The sequence below is a fragment of the Podarcis gaigeae genome (genome assembly GCF_964106915.1).
Source record: "Podarcis gaigeae genome assembly, chromosome: 1".
Classification (NCBI taxonomy): domain Eukaryota; kingdom Metazoa; phylum Chordata; class Lepidosauria; order Squamata; family Lacertidae; genus Podarcis; species Podarcis gaigeae.
This window is the reverse complement of record NC_139678.1, coordinates 57,340,748-57,354,548: the sequence shown is the minus strand read 5'-3', so window position 1 is coordinate 57,354,548 and position 13,801 is coordinate 57,340,748.

Here is a 13,801-nt window from a genome sequence, read left to right as displayed (position 1 = left end):
TTATCCCTGGAAGCAGCAATTGGTGAGGTGGGGAAACTTTCTGACAGAGTGATGTCAAGTATCTTCTGATGTCACAAGGGAGAAAAGAGAATGAGATGGGGGTGCTACGTTCAGTGAGAGTTCGATTCACACTTCACCTTCCACGGATAGAAAAGCTGTTTCCAAAGGACTTTTGATCCAACAGAGGGGTCCTGTTGGTAGAAGGAAGAGAAGGCAACTTTTGCGGGCCTAGCCTTCCTCCTGCTGCTTCCTATGGTGTCAAGGAGAATTCCCAAGTCCCACTGTGTGGGAGCTGATGCTGGAAGCTGTAGCGGTGGTGGTGAGGGATTGGCAATAGTTTCTTCCCCTGCTTCACTGGCAGGACCAAAATCTGGATCCAACCCAACCCAAACTTTGCATCTGCTGTCATGCCTAGTTCCAACCTGTGTGAACACAGGGAATATCCCCCCACCCCTTCTGCATTAACCCAAACTGAAAAGTCCCAGGACTGGAGACAGTGTGCAGTTTTTCAGAGCTGAAGATGCTGTTGTGCTGATGACATTGCTACTTTTGCAGCAGTCAGCTTTTCTGTTTGCAGGACCTGCAGGTTTTTGTCCTCCTTCAAAAACCTGCCAAACCTGTTTGGACAGAGATGCTGGGAAAAGGAGGGAAGTAAGGAGTATCTACACCACTAGCAATGTTGTCTCTATTACATCATCTTTGGTTCTATTAAAAAGCTGTTGTCTGTGGCTCTGCATCCCATAGCAGGGAACAGATCCAGTGGCTCATACTGCCAGGGCTGCCATGGCAATGTTGGATTTTCCATTACACAATCCTATGATATGATCTCTGAATACAAGGCACCCGGAATGTGGGAACCTGATGTAATCATGTAATTAATTCCTGATGCTTGTATGTCCTGTGCTTCTGAACTCCTCGCACTTTCATTTCCTTATCTCTTGGCCCTTTACTTTGAAAGTGAGCGATTTATAATAAAGCCAGGACTAGCTTTAAATTATGCAGTTTATAATGCTCCTTTGCTGTGGAAACTATAATATGAGCACAGCAGCATCACAGCAAAGTTGTTGTTATCTAACACTGAACAGCCTAGCTTGTTAGCAGAAATACTAGTAGAAGCAATCAATGACACTCATACAGTATCTTTAATTATATTTCTAACTTCAGTACATTCCTTTGCTATTCAATTAAGACAACAATGCTATCATGTCACTCACTTTATATAGAGTATGCAGGATAACTGATTATACAGAAGGAAGTTTTTTCATGTGTGGGCAGAATAGCGTGCAGAATGTATTTTCCATAACATTGAAAAGCTACAATTGTCTTGGATTTGGGGTAAGAGCTACCAATCTAGACCCCTTGTGTTTTCTCAATACTCCTGGTATTTCTTGTTTGGGAATGAAGGACTGGAGACATTTCACATTTTCAAAGTACAGTGGTACCTCAGGTTACATACGCTTCAGGTTATAGACTCTGCTAACCCAGAAATAGTACCTCGGGTTAAGAACTTTGCTTCAGGATGAGAACACAAATCGTGCTCTGGCGGCGCAGCAGCAGCGGGAGCTTCTAGGTTAAGAACAGTGGAGCTTCAGGTTAAGAACAGTTTCAGGTTAAGAATGGACCTCCAGAACAAATTAAGTACTTAACCCGAGGTACCACTGTATTTGTTAACAAACAAAAAACTGTACCATCTTGTTTTGTTGCCTTTGCAAAACTCGTATCTGCTCACACTTCCTATGACATTTATAGAGCAGATTTAAGCCAATGCCTAAAATGGAGAGAGAGGGCTAAGAATTGTATTTAGAGATTCCACTTTCATTCTTCATAAAGAAATGAAATTTTGAAACTGGTAACTAATCTGCTATTGATTGAGATGGTTTACTGATTTTGACCAGAGGTCAAAGAAGCATGATAACAATTGACTGAAAATGTTGTCATCCTTGTTTAAGAATGCGCATGCATCCCAGTAGTTTGAGCACTAGCAGGAAAAAAAATTGGTCAGAAGGAAGGAACTAATTTGGAGGCCAATCATTACTTAAAAGGAAGTTGGAAAGCAACTATCACAGTAATTAACTGGAGAATACTTTTCTCACTATTTGACCTATATTTTGGTCTCATTGCAAGACTATAACATGTTTTCCTGCTGGTTTTGGGGATTGGTGTACACACACACTCTTAATGTTTTAGAATTGGAAGGTTCCCAATGAGAAAAACCACCTCTGGCTGAAAAAATGTTCCTCAGTAATGTTTTAGACTTTCCAGAAACTTGTTAACAAAACTATTAGGAACACTCATTGTAAATTTTGTGGGAGGCTCACAGATTGCACTGGTGTTTCAGTAAAACACACACATACTTAATTCATATTAAATGTGACTGTCGTGTTAGTCACAGAGACAAGCCAATTATGTATTTGCCATGGGAAACAGGGCTGGTGCTAACATTCAAGTCAAATTGTGAGTGCTTATCACACAGAGAGGACAAAACCACAAGCAGAACTTTAGATTTATCGTATAGCATCTCAGAGTTTCATGTGCACCTTATGCAGTATCAAGAATGAAATCTGTCCAAACAGGGAGTAACAAGAGCACTATTGCCTTGAAGTTAGAGGTTGGGAATCGCTCTTATAGGTCTTTGATCTTCTGATTCATTGCTATACAAATTAAGCCTTTGGCTTCCAGCCCATGTCCAACTGTATTTGTCAGGCCACAAATGGCTCCTTATTTGAGCAGATGCTCTTTCATTTTCAAAATTCCTCTTGGCTCACCAGGGCCAACATTTATTATGCTTGCTCACTTGCGATCGCTTATCTCAGCGGTTCTCCTTCAAGGACTTGGTCGCTGATAAAGCTGTCACCTAAAACAATGCAGATTGTCTTGCCATCAAGGAGACAGTTCACCTTTTCCTCAGCAACATCTGTCCTATAAAATATTAGGACTTGGTTTCTTAAAAAATAGGCTGCAGTATTAACCCTGCTTACCTGGGAGTAAGCCCCACTGAATTAAATAAGTAGAAATAATTAGGAACAGGCAGTTAGTCAGCATAGAGGACCCCTCAAGGAATCACAGATACCTGTTATTCAGATATCTGTTATTCCCCAGATAGTTCAATGCCATTGATTTTTCCAAGATGGGAGTGTACAAGCTGCGACCCCCTGAGCTGAGTCGACCTACTACATGACAGCCCATTTGGGCTTAATAAAACATGTTTTTGCTGCCTGACTTACACTAGGGAGGGGGGGAGGAGTTATAAATTATGCCAGGGGTTCCCAAACTGTGATTCATGGGCTATTAGTGGTCCAGGAGCTTAGCTCAGGTGGTCCATGGAATCTTTACATTAAATATTCATATTGATTTTTTTATTGCTTCTTACTGCATTTTTCTGTATTAAAGTTTGAATTCTGCGGAATGCAAATTGTAATACAATAAAATAGAATATAAGAACTAACCAAATACACAATTACAAATAACACAGCATCTAGCACAGCACTTTATGATTGCTACAACAGGCAGAAGATCCATTAAGTGGTATGCTGAGACCATCAGCAATATTCAAGTGGTTTGTTGGAGAAAACACCTGGGAACCAGTGAAGTATGCAAGTGTAGTCTAGGGCATGGGATACTCAGTGCTCGAAGCTCACATAACAAGTTAGTTAGCCTGCTAGAATGTTGGTGCTTGCCAGAATTAATATGATAGATGGCCTCTGAAAGCTAGGGATATTTATTCATTTTTCTCTGAAAATGCATGTGCTGCTGTTCTTTTAAAAAAGCAAGCTTTAAGAAATAAAACACATAAAATATGACAATCACAGTAAAAGCATAAGGCAGGGAACAATTAAAATGGAACAGTCATGCAGAACCAACCACAGAACTGAGAAATACTTTTTAATCTGTCAAACATTTCAAAAAGAGCAGGCTTTCCTTAAAAAAGAAGCAAACCCTGTCCTGGACTTAACCCAACTCTCTGCTGAAGATGTTTTCCTGCTGATCTTTATCTGGAATCTAAAGCTGCTCCCGTTAAGAGGAATCTTTCTGAAGGAACATATATTTAAAGTGACTGACAGCAAGGAACTCAAATATCTTTAATACTATGAGGAAGAGAGGTGGAACAACAACAATTGGAAACACACCAAGTTCTGAGGGAGCAGATGTTTGCAGATATGTTATGAACTGCTTGATCCCATTTGGGTTTTCATTTTGATATAAGGAAGTGGAGGCATTGTATCATCTTGCCCTGTTGCTCATTATTTTGTTTATTATTGATTGATAGCCATCTTGATTCTGATGGAACCCTAAGGTGGTTTGCATAATAAATAAAATGGTTTGGCATAAACATGTACTGCTTTACCTTAATGGTTCCTCTACTACAGCTGTTATCTTGATGCATGTGTTCTTGAATTCACGTAATGCTGCTTCCTATGGACAATACGAAAAGCTTTCAGCTTGCATTTCCTGAGAAAAATAGACAAGAAAACACTAATATCGGTTTTCACTATGCAATACACTTTGTATAAATTGGTGTCATAACTGCAGGACTTTAGGACAGAATTCCAGGCCTTCACCCACAGGATGGGCCCCACATGTAGCAGGGTAGACTTATCACATTTTAAAGCAAGTGAACTCTAGTTAGTGAGGATTCCCCATCAGACCATGAAGTCCCAATTTTCTGCACAGAGAGAGATATGCACTGACCATCCATTCCCAGTAGATGGACCAGTCTTCCATGTAGCAGAATCCCAAACTGCTCTTTTGTCCTAGGAGCAAGTTTGTGCTCAGAGTTGAGCTGTTCATCTGAATGCCTTAGATTTTTTCTAGAGTTGGAATGCTTTCATATAGCATCACTTGCTAAACGAGTCAACTCAGTAGTGCTCATTGACCCTTTTCTTATTATGATAATCACCCAATAACAAGGTGGAGCAATTTAGCTTTATCCTAGGCTATTATAATCTCCTAAGCACGTCAGGGCTGGTGAATATGAAAGACACATAAATAAACCACTGAAATAATGAAATGACCACAGAGAAAAATAATCTACGGTAATTTAAATAACAAAACCACAGCATATTGGGATGGGTGGGAGTAGTGGTTTTTTATCTGACAAACCTGTGGTGGCACTCAGTTTCTGCTGGGGATCATGTTTATGCAGCCTCATGAAAAATATAGGCTTTAGAATGGAAACAAAATATAAATGAGATAAAATGACAATACAATGTTTTCTTGGAGGAGGAGAGTATGTAGGTTTGTGAGCCTAAATTTGCCCCATCAAAGCTTAATCCGCAGCCTGTTAGAAGAGGCAACTGCCCCATCCAAAAAAATAAAAATAAAAAAATCATTCTACAGGTTCCTAGATGCTAGGGCAAGATCTAGATAAAATCCTGTGCATGTTTACTCAGGTTCAATTGGGTTTACTCTCTAACTGGATTTAGAGAGTGCAGCCTTTAAGTAATCAGACATATCCAGCATATACTATGGCTAGCCCTGGACAAACACCTGACATAAGGAAAAAGTAATAAGACAGCTTTAGCTAATCTGAGAAATTGCAGAAGTGTAGACCATCGTAACAGTTTAAACATCTCTAAAGGATTACTATAAAGAAGAAGAAAACCACCATTTACCAGGGCGCCTGAGGAAGGAAATAAGGATTACTGTACGTACATAGCACCACATGTCCAAACTTATTCCTATAGTCAGACATTTCTTGAATAACAAGGCATTATTCTTAACTGTTCAGTGTAATCCTGAGCAGCTGGCTAAATTAGAAATCTCTTGAGTTGCAGGTGCGAGAGTAGCCAGGTTATCACCAACGACTGAATTCAAGTTGCCACAGAGCAGATTAAAGTTGGAGATCAGCCTCCGAAAAGAGATGGCTAAGAGAACAAATTGCCCAAGGAAGTTGTGGACTTCATGGATATTCTTAAGAACAATGTAAAGTCTTGCTGTCTTGGCCACTTTAACACATTGCGGCTGTGGGAAATCTGGAAGTCAACACGGACACTTTTTGCTGTAGTCACCTGCCCTGAATGTAGGTAATTCTACCATTGCAAGGATTAAGTGAGCCAGCTCTATGATTAAGTGATTGCAAATAGCTGTTGTTGTTATTTTTCAAATGACGGCTAAGACTGTCACTTTAAAAACAAAATGGGGTGAAAGCGTACAGATCTGTAAACCTTTAGAAATATTTTGTGTCATTTACATTAAATAATTTGGGCACTAAATTAGATGGGGGTTTAAAACATTCGTTGCAAATATAGCAAGGTTGATATGCTTGGTTTTATGGGTTACACCAAAGTCCTATACCTACTTACCTGGAAATAAGCCCCATAAAACTCAGTGGCACTTACTTCTGAATGGACATTTTCAGGATTGCGCTGTTAGTTTCATTCTTATTTATTATATTTCTTAGTAGCTTTATTAAAAAAAAGCAAATTAATAATACAAAATGCAACCCAATAAAATAAGCTAAAACCTGCCACCACCATTTTATTTCAATCCTGCCATATCTTGTTTTCATCCTAAACCCTGTGTCTTTCATGCGGCTGCATATCCCTTATGCCAATAAAGATATAAAAAAGCAAAACCAAAACAAAACACCATAATCCACAGCAGAAAGAGGGTACTGCCATAAGTTTGTCAGAAAGAGTTGGATACCTGGTTGCTTCAGGTAAATTTAATCTTCAACATCCCTGCAACTTTTTGAGCTACTTTTATCCACATCAGTGTATTTATGCCACAAAAGATCATATGCAGTGGTTAAAAAATATACAAAAGTCCAGAGGCTGGATTCAAGTAACTGGTCCAACTAGCAGAAGCTCATATAAGGACTTCTGCTAATGCAATAGGGATTTCTCCTCTTTCATCTTCCCATGTACTCCCCAGCACCCAGTCGGCTCTGAAGGGGTTGGGAGAACTGTAAAACAAATGTGGAGAGGAGAAAGGGGGTTGTTCTGTAAAGCAAGTGGAGGTGCTTCTGCTGATGAAACATTTGTAACAACTTCTCAGGTCACCTAATGTTCCTATCAGCCAGCCATAGTTAAGTAATTTGTTCATTTATTATTAACTGAATTTATATAGCCGTCCCATAACACAAATTCTCTGGGTGGTTCAAAATAAATACAACAGTTGAAAAGCTATCACAATAAAAGCTGTTACAAACAAAAGGCACATTTTTTTAAATAAAAAAAAGATGAACATATTTTAAAATGGGCAGAACAATCCTAAACTCTAGATTCACTGACTGAAAGGGAATAGGACTGGAGAGAGGCATATCTCTGCCTGCTGACAGGAACTCCACTGGTGGAAAGGCTGTATCTGGCACCCCCCTAAGCTCACAGAAAACTCTTGGGGCAAATATAGTCTGCTGTTGGGGTTCCCACTGGCTCCAGCTAGTGCTAGACACAAATGGAGGTGTTGTAAGGACAGGGCAAAGGCAAGGCAGGGATCCAGCGGCCTTGGATCCAGTGGAGAGTCCCCAGGATTCTATCCCCAATCCTCACCATCCTGGAATCAGTGGGGGGAAAATTGCACTGGGACAAAAGTAAGGTAAGTCCCCAACCCCCTCAGCTAGTAGAGAAGCCAGGATGACTTGGGAAGTGGGAACCAATCCACTTGGAATTCTGCAAATACCCCTTAGGATCCCACTGTAAGAGGATCAGGCCATATGACATAAGGTAGTTAAAAGGTCTGGGTGGACCAAATGGTCTTCATCTGAAAATATTTTATCTATTAACTGAATTTATATAGTCTATGGTTTAGAGATGTTTTGCAAACGTAGTTGGGGGGGGGGGCTATGATCTAAGGATTTTAATTCAGGATATAATAGTCAAGGCCCCAAATATTCAGTAAAGGTGATGTGGTAATTTGTGAGTCAGCAACAAGATCCTTAGGGTTTAGACACCTGTTGGGGTGCCTAAATTTCACCAATTTCCATTTCTAATGGGGATAATGAAACTGTGGATAAAAACATGTTGGAAAGGTTTTTAAATGTGCATCCAGGAATGGATGAATGTGCATGTTTGTCGGAATTAGGTGCAAGATGCAACTTTCTCTGGCCTGTATGTTCTTGGCATCTAGGAAGATTTGTTTGTTTGCATTAACTCTGTGTGTTTGTTGAGACCTCACTGTTTCCTGAAATTCAAATGCAGTGGTACCTCAGGTTACATATGCTTCAGGTTACATACGCTTCAGGTTACACACTCCACTAACCCAGAAATAGTGCTTCAGGTTAAGAACTTTGCTTCAGGATAAGAACAGAAATCAGGTTCTGGCGGTGCGGCGGCAGCAGGAGGCCCCATTAGCTAAAGTGGTGCTTCAGGTTAAGAACAGTTTCAGGTTAAGTACGGACCTCCGGAACGAATTAAGTACTTAACCTGAGGTACCAGTGTACAGTGAGCAAAGGGTGCACTCTCTGAACTCAGCTGCAAATGAGTATTTTTGAAAGTGCTCCTGATTCATCGGAATTTTAAAGCCGTTAATCATAAACCTGATATTTGCATATTAATACCACTGTACTTTGTGTTGATATTAGAGATAGGATGAACTGGTTCCAAAGTATTTGCCTGTGGTAGCTGTAGACAAAGGTGTATTCACAAGCATGGAGAGGGCTGAACAATTCAGAGTCCAAAGGTACTGAGCGAAAAATGAAAGCGAGTGACAGGCAGGTATGTCTGCAATAAATACAAAGAAGGAGGTTATTGATTTGCAGGTGCTTGACTCGTCTGCATTTTAATTTTTTTTTTAACACATCCATTTGTATGTAAAGGTAAAAAAAACCCCAAACCTCTTTTACATTGTAACTACTATGCAGCTTCACCAAAAGTTGGAGATCCTTCGGCATGCAAATATTTACACAAATAAATGTTTCTTTTCCTTCAATTCTATTCCCTTTCCACAAAATTTTGCAAATTTAAATACCTATTGTGGCAGCGCCAGTGCAACTGCCCAGCCCCAACCTTGCTACTACCAGTGCTGCCAGTGTCTGGAAGGTACCCTAAGATATCATACCTGATCAAGGAAGTGATGCACCATCACTCACCCCCCCCCCTCAATCTGGGAGTAAACAAAGCATTCAACCCAATACCTTATCTACCACACAAGCTGCCGCTACCTCACTGGCTCACCTCACTGGCTACCTACAGCTGCAACCAATTTCGCAGACCCCAGTATACCTCTCGCAACCAAGCCTTCTTGCCAGCAGATGATAAATGCACACCATCTGGTTGGTATCAGTCCAAACATAATGCCAAATATAATGCCTGCATGCCGCATGACCCTGCCACCCAGACGCGCCACTGCATACCGCATTGCCTGATCCACTTTCCATAGGACATGACCAATACGCGCTGGCTCCCTTGCACCACATCAGTGCTGCTGCTATGGAGCCCCCCCCCAATAATGGTTAAGCATGGGTGCACTGCCTGCAAGGAGTCAAAGTCAGAAGCCGCTGCCAGGATAAGATCAATGCATGCACTGCCTCCTCATGCTGATGCTGAATGTCTGGTCACTGTGTGTGTCTGGCTGGCATGTATCACTATCCAGGGGGCATGGCTTGCAGGCACAACCCCACTTTTCTTCACCCTATTGATGAATGTCCTGGGGAGTCTTCTGTGAACACCCCCACTGTTTGTGCCTTAATGCTGACCAATGGGAATGCACATTTGGAGCGGCACTGCAATAAATAGGACAACAGCATCTATGTGCTCATTATGTACAAAATAAGTGAACCATATTAAATTGGAATCTTGTGGCATATTTCTCAATCACCATTTGTGCCCCCTGCAATATTTAGTACAGGAAGAAGAGCGTTAATTGTTCGTCCATATTTTTCTTTCCACGATCATCATCATTCTTTCAAAGGTAGTTGGATGCTAATATAGTGCCTGTGTAAGTTGTTTGTACTTAAGTGATCATATTTACTGTCACAAGTGACTCACAATATTGTAACTATATGGCATGATGTATGCATATGAAGAAATCTTGTGTATTTTTGACCTACTTCTGGAAGCAGAGCTGGTTTGAATCACATACCATCATGTGAAACTCACTGGTGGAATCTATTGGAGCTGAGGTCAACACTGGTCTTTCCTGAAGCAGTCACAACAGATAGTACTTACCTGAGCAACCCAGTAGAGGCTCAAAAGTAGAATCAGCCTACCTATGGGATGCATCTGGCTTATTAGAACTGCACCTTGGCCTCATGACAGCAGTCAAACATCTCTGCTGCTGTTGCCATTTCCAATTGCTCTGACTGTCCTTAATCTACCCACTGCGCCTAGTCAATTTCCTTGCCTGCAATTCAGATTCAGGTAGCTAGCCACGTTAGTCTGACGCAGTAGAAATAAATAAATAAAAAATGTCCAGAAGCACCTTAGAGACCAACTAAGTTTGTTCGGGGTATTGTTCGTGTACATGCATGAAATCTGAAGAAGTATCTGAAGAAGTGTGTATGCACACGGAAGCTTATACCCAGAAGAAACTTAGTTGGTCTCTAAGGTGCTACTGGACAGGGTTTTTTTTATTTATCTTGCCTGCAATGTTGCATTTCATTGCAACCAGAGAAGATATGCTCCTCCATGTCCTTCATAGCCACCTAGTTGGGATTGGAGGAATGGTCACTGAGGGGAAAGGAAAACAATGATACAGACCTTGACCCATGTCAAGAGCTACAGCTAGTCTTGCTTAAAAAAACACTAATGTTTTACAACCGTGATTTATGGCATTGTGTCACAAATTACATTGTAAATTGGTGTATCTCAGTATAAGAAACTGAGCAGCAGTCCCGGATCAGATATTGCATCCACCTTGAATGGATATTGATCCACCTGGATCAGATATTGCATCCACTCCCTAGGTTGCCTTAAGCAAGTCAGTGCCTCTCAACCTCCTATAATCAGGACTGGTTTTGTTTGGCATAGTCTCTCCCTCTGCATCATGAACTCCTCCCCTTCCCTCGACAGCAACAGCTGACAGGTGTGCAGCATGACAGTTTTATTCCACTGCTGTAGCTGAAGTGATGGTAGCAGTAGAAGCATAAATGCCACTCTAGTTGTCAAGGTATAATGGTAGCAGTGCTGGCTGAAGGGGGAAATGGTGGCTAATCAGCCCTGAGAGGAGTGTCAGGCCCAGATAACTATAGCCACCATTTGGGGTTGACAACGGGGTCAGTGGTGGGCTCTCAGCAGTTGTTTGATAGGGCTGACCTCTGATGTAGAGTCTGCTAACAAGTATTGGTAAAGATACAATAAACGACAACATAATCTGCTCAAGCAATATATGCTAGTGGTGTCTTCTTGACGTGCAGGGCTGGAATTTTGGGCTGCCCTGGCACATGATCCCTTTGTTGGCTAGGCTGAGGCAGCAACTTGTCCAAGGTCTTCCAGTGAACTTTATGGCTGGTCAGTAGGGATGGGAAAGAAATTTTATTGACGTTGCATTCAAAGGTAAACTTAGAAATTCATATTTTCTGGAATAATATTCTAACCAAAACATTCCTGTCCTTTGAAATTGCATTCTGTGGATTTTGCGATGAAGTTCTCTGTTCAAGTAATCCAATCCAAGTAGTGTGCATAAAAGTGAATATAACAGTGAAAATTAATTGTATTAGGAAAATTGATTTGCAAAGGTGCTCATGTTAGGGGGAGTTGCATACAAATATGTGTATGCTGATGAATTTTCATATGGACTTGAATTTTTAAAAAACCCCAGGTTGATGTGGAAATATGGAGAACTCAACTTACAAATGGAAAAAAATGGTAACTGAGAGTAACCAAAATTGACAGATTTGCCCATCCCCACTTGTCAGAGATGTGAACCCAAGAATTCCTTGCCAAAGTCCAACATCCTAACACTGTACCACCCTTTGACAAATCACTATTCTTTGACCATCAGCTGATACAAATAAAACAAATGTCATGCTTATTTTGGGAGTATATAGCTGTACAGCAGTTTGCATTTTTGGACATATCTTGGGGATATGGGTATGGACTCTGGGTATGTGGCTATGGAGGCTGCATTTTTGGACATATCTTGGGGATATGGGTATGGACTCTTGGTATGTGGCTATAGAGGCTGCACTGATTAGCACTTCAAATTTTATGACAACACCACTGAGAAAACCAGACCAGAACATGCTCATAGCAGCCTTGAACCACGACCAGCTGCACTCTTATGCATGCAGTACTTGGAGTTCTATGTATGCTACTCCCATCACATTTTAGCTGAGACCACAACAGCATGGAGAGTAGATAACAAATCAATAACATTCCAGGGATTTTAAGTTCTGAAAGCAACATTCGTGAATAGAATTGAGGAGTCCAGATTTGTAGACTAGATCTCCCACCCAATGGAGTCTAGTTTACAGCTCATGGGTAGATTATTGGTCAACAATGGAAAAGTTGTGTTTGGTGTCTCTGCGACAACTGAGCTACACCTTCTAATAAGGAAGCTCTTAACTCTTTTTATCCTGTGATGCGGCTATTCAGTTACATAGACCTGGCAACAGAATTTGGTATCTCTGTCTGCAGGCATGTGCAAAGGTGCAAAATTGTGCTACACCAGCCCACTCCTTTGGACTAAATGCAAAACTAAGCCCCCCCCCCCAAATACCCACTGTGGCTGTTCTCTCTTATTAGTTTATATCCAACCACCAGCCATTTTTCTGAATGTGTCAATACCATCTATCTCTGGTACTCTGTTCTTCATCCTAGTCAGGTTAAAAAGGTGCAGGAATTAAAGCTACAGTTTGCTCACATGTGGTTTCCTTCACCTGGAGCCAGTTGGCACTGCATTCTTCTGTACAAAGTCTAAAGCACAGCTACTTCTAAATCCATTTGAACAGTACCAATTGTGTGGAGCTTCTCGTGGACCCAGTGCTGCATGGCCAGGGCTTGGCAAAGCAATGTACAAACTGTCTCTGTTCTGAGCAGATAGCAGAGTTTGGATTTGATATCCCGCCTTTCACTCCCCTTCAGGTGTCTCAAAGCGGCTAACATTCTCCTTTCCCTCCCCCCCCCCACAGGTGAGTTGGGCTGAGAGACTTCAGAGAAGTGTGACTAGCCCAAGGTCACCCAGCAGCTGCATGTGGAGGAGCGGAGACGTGAACCTGGTTCCCCAGATTACGAGACTACCACTCTTAACCACTACACCACACGGGCTCTCAGAGGCTGGGTAGAATATGAAAAGCACCATGGACACCGACACAAGTCTGACACTTTGGCTGCCCCTTTGTGCATTGATTGCCACATCCACAGTCACTCCTTGTGCAGGTATGCAGTTTTCATTTTGTGCCAAGTTTTTGTTTTGTTCTGTTTTCTACCGTGCCTTTGCGGTGTGCGTACACAGAAATAATATGGGGAAAGGAAAGGCACAGAGACAAACTCTCTAATATATGACTTAGTTCAATGAGGGTAAGTGAACACCAGGGAGGAGAAAGATAATCCTTCAGTGCTGGAACATTTGCTTGAGCTTGCAGTTAATGCAAATCTATTCCATACTGTTCATTTTCTGGTTATTTCCCCCGCCCACCCCCAAGCCGGTTTGAGCTGTCAGAAATGATGGCCACGTTTCTGGAGTTTGCTTTTCTTTCTTCAGGTTATATTAACTGCCTGAAATAACTTGTCCTTAGCAAAGATAAAATAAAATAAATGGGATTGTCTTAAACACACACACCACACACACACACACACACACACATGAAACCAATGCCTCATCCATTAACAGGGCTCTTTTTTGTTCTTGGGACAGAAGTGTAACCTGGTTAGACTTGTTTTGTTTGTGCGGGAAGGTGTGAGTTGGCTGGCTGTATGCAAAT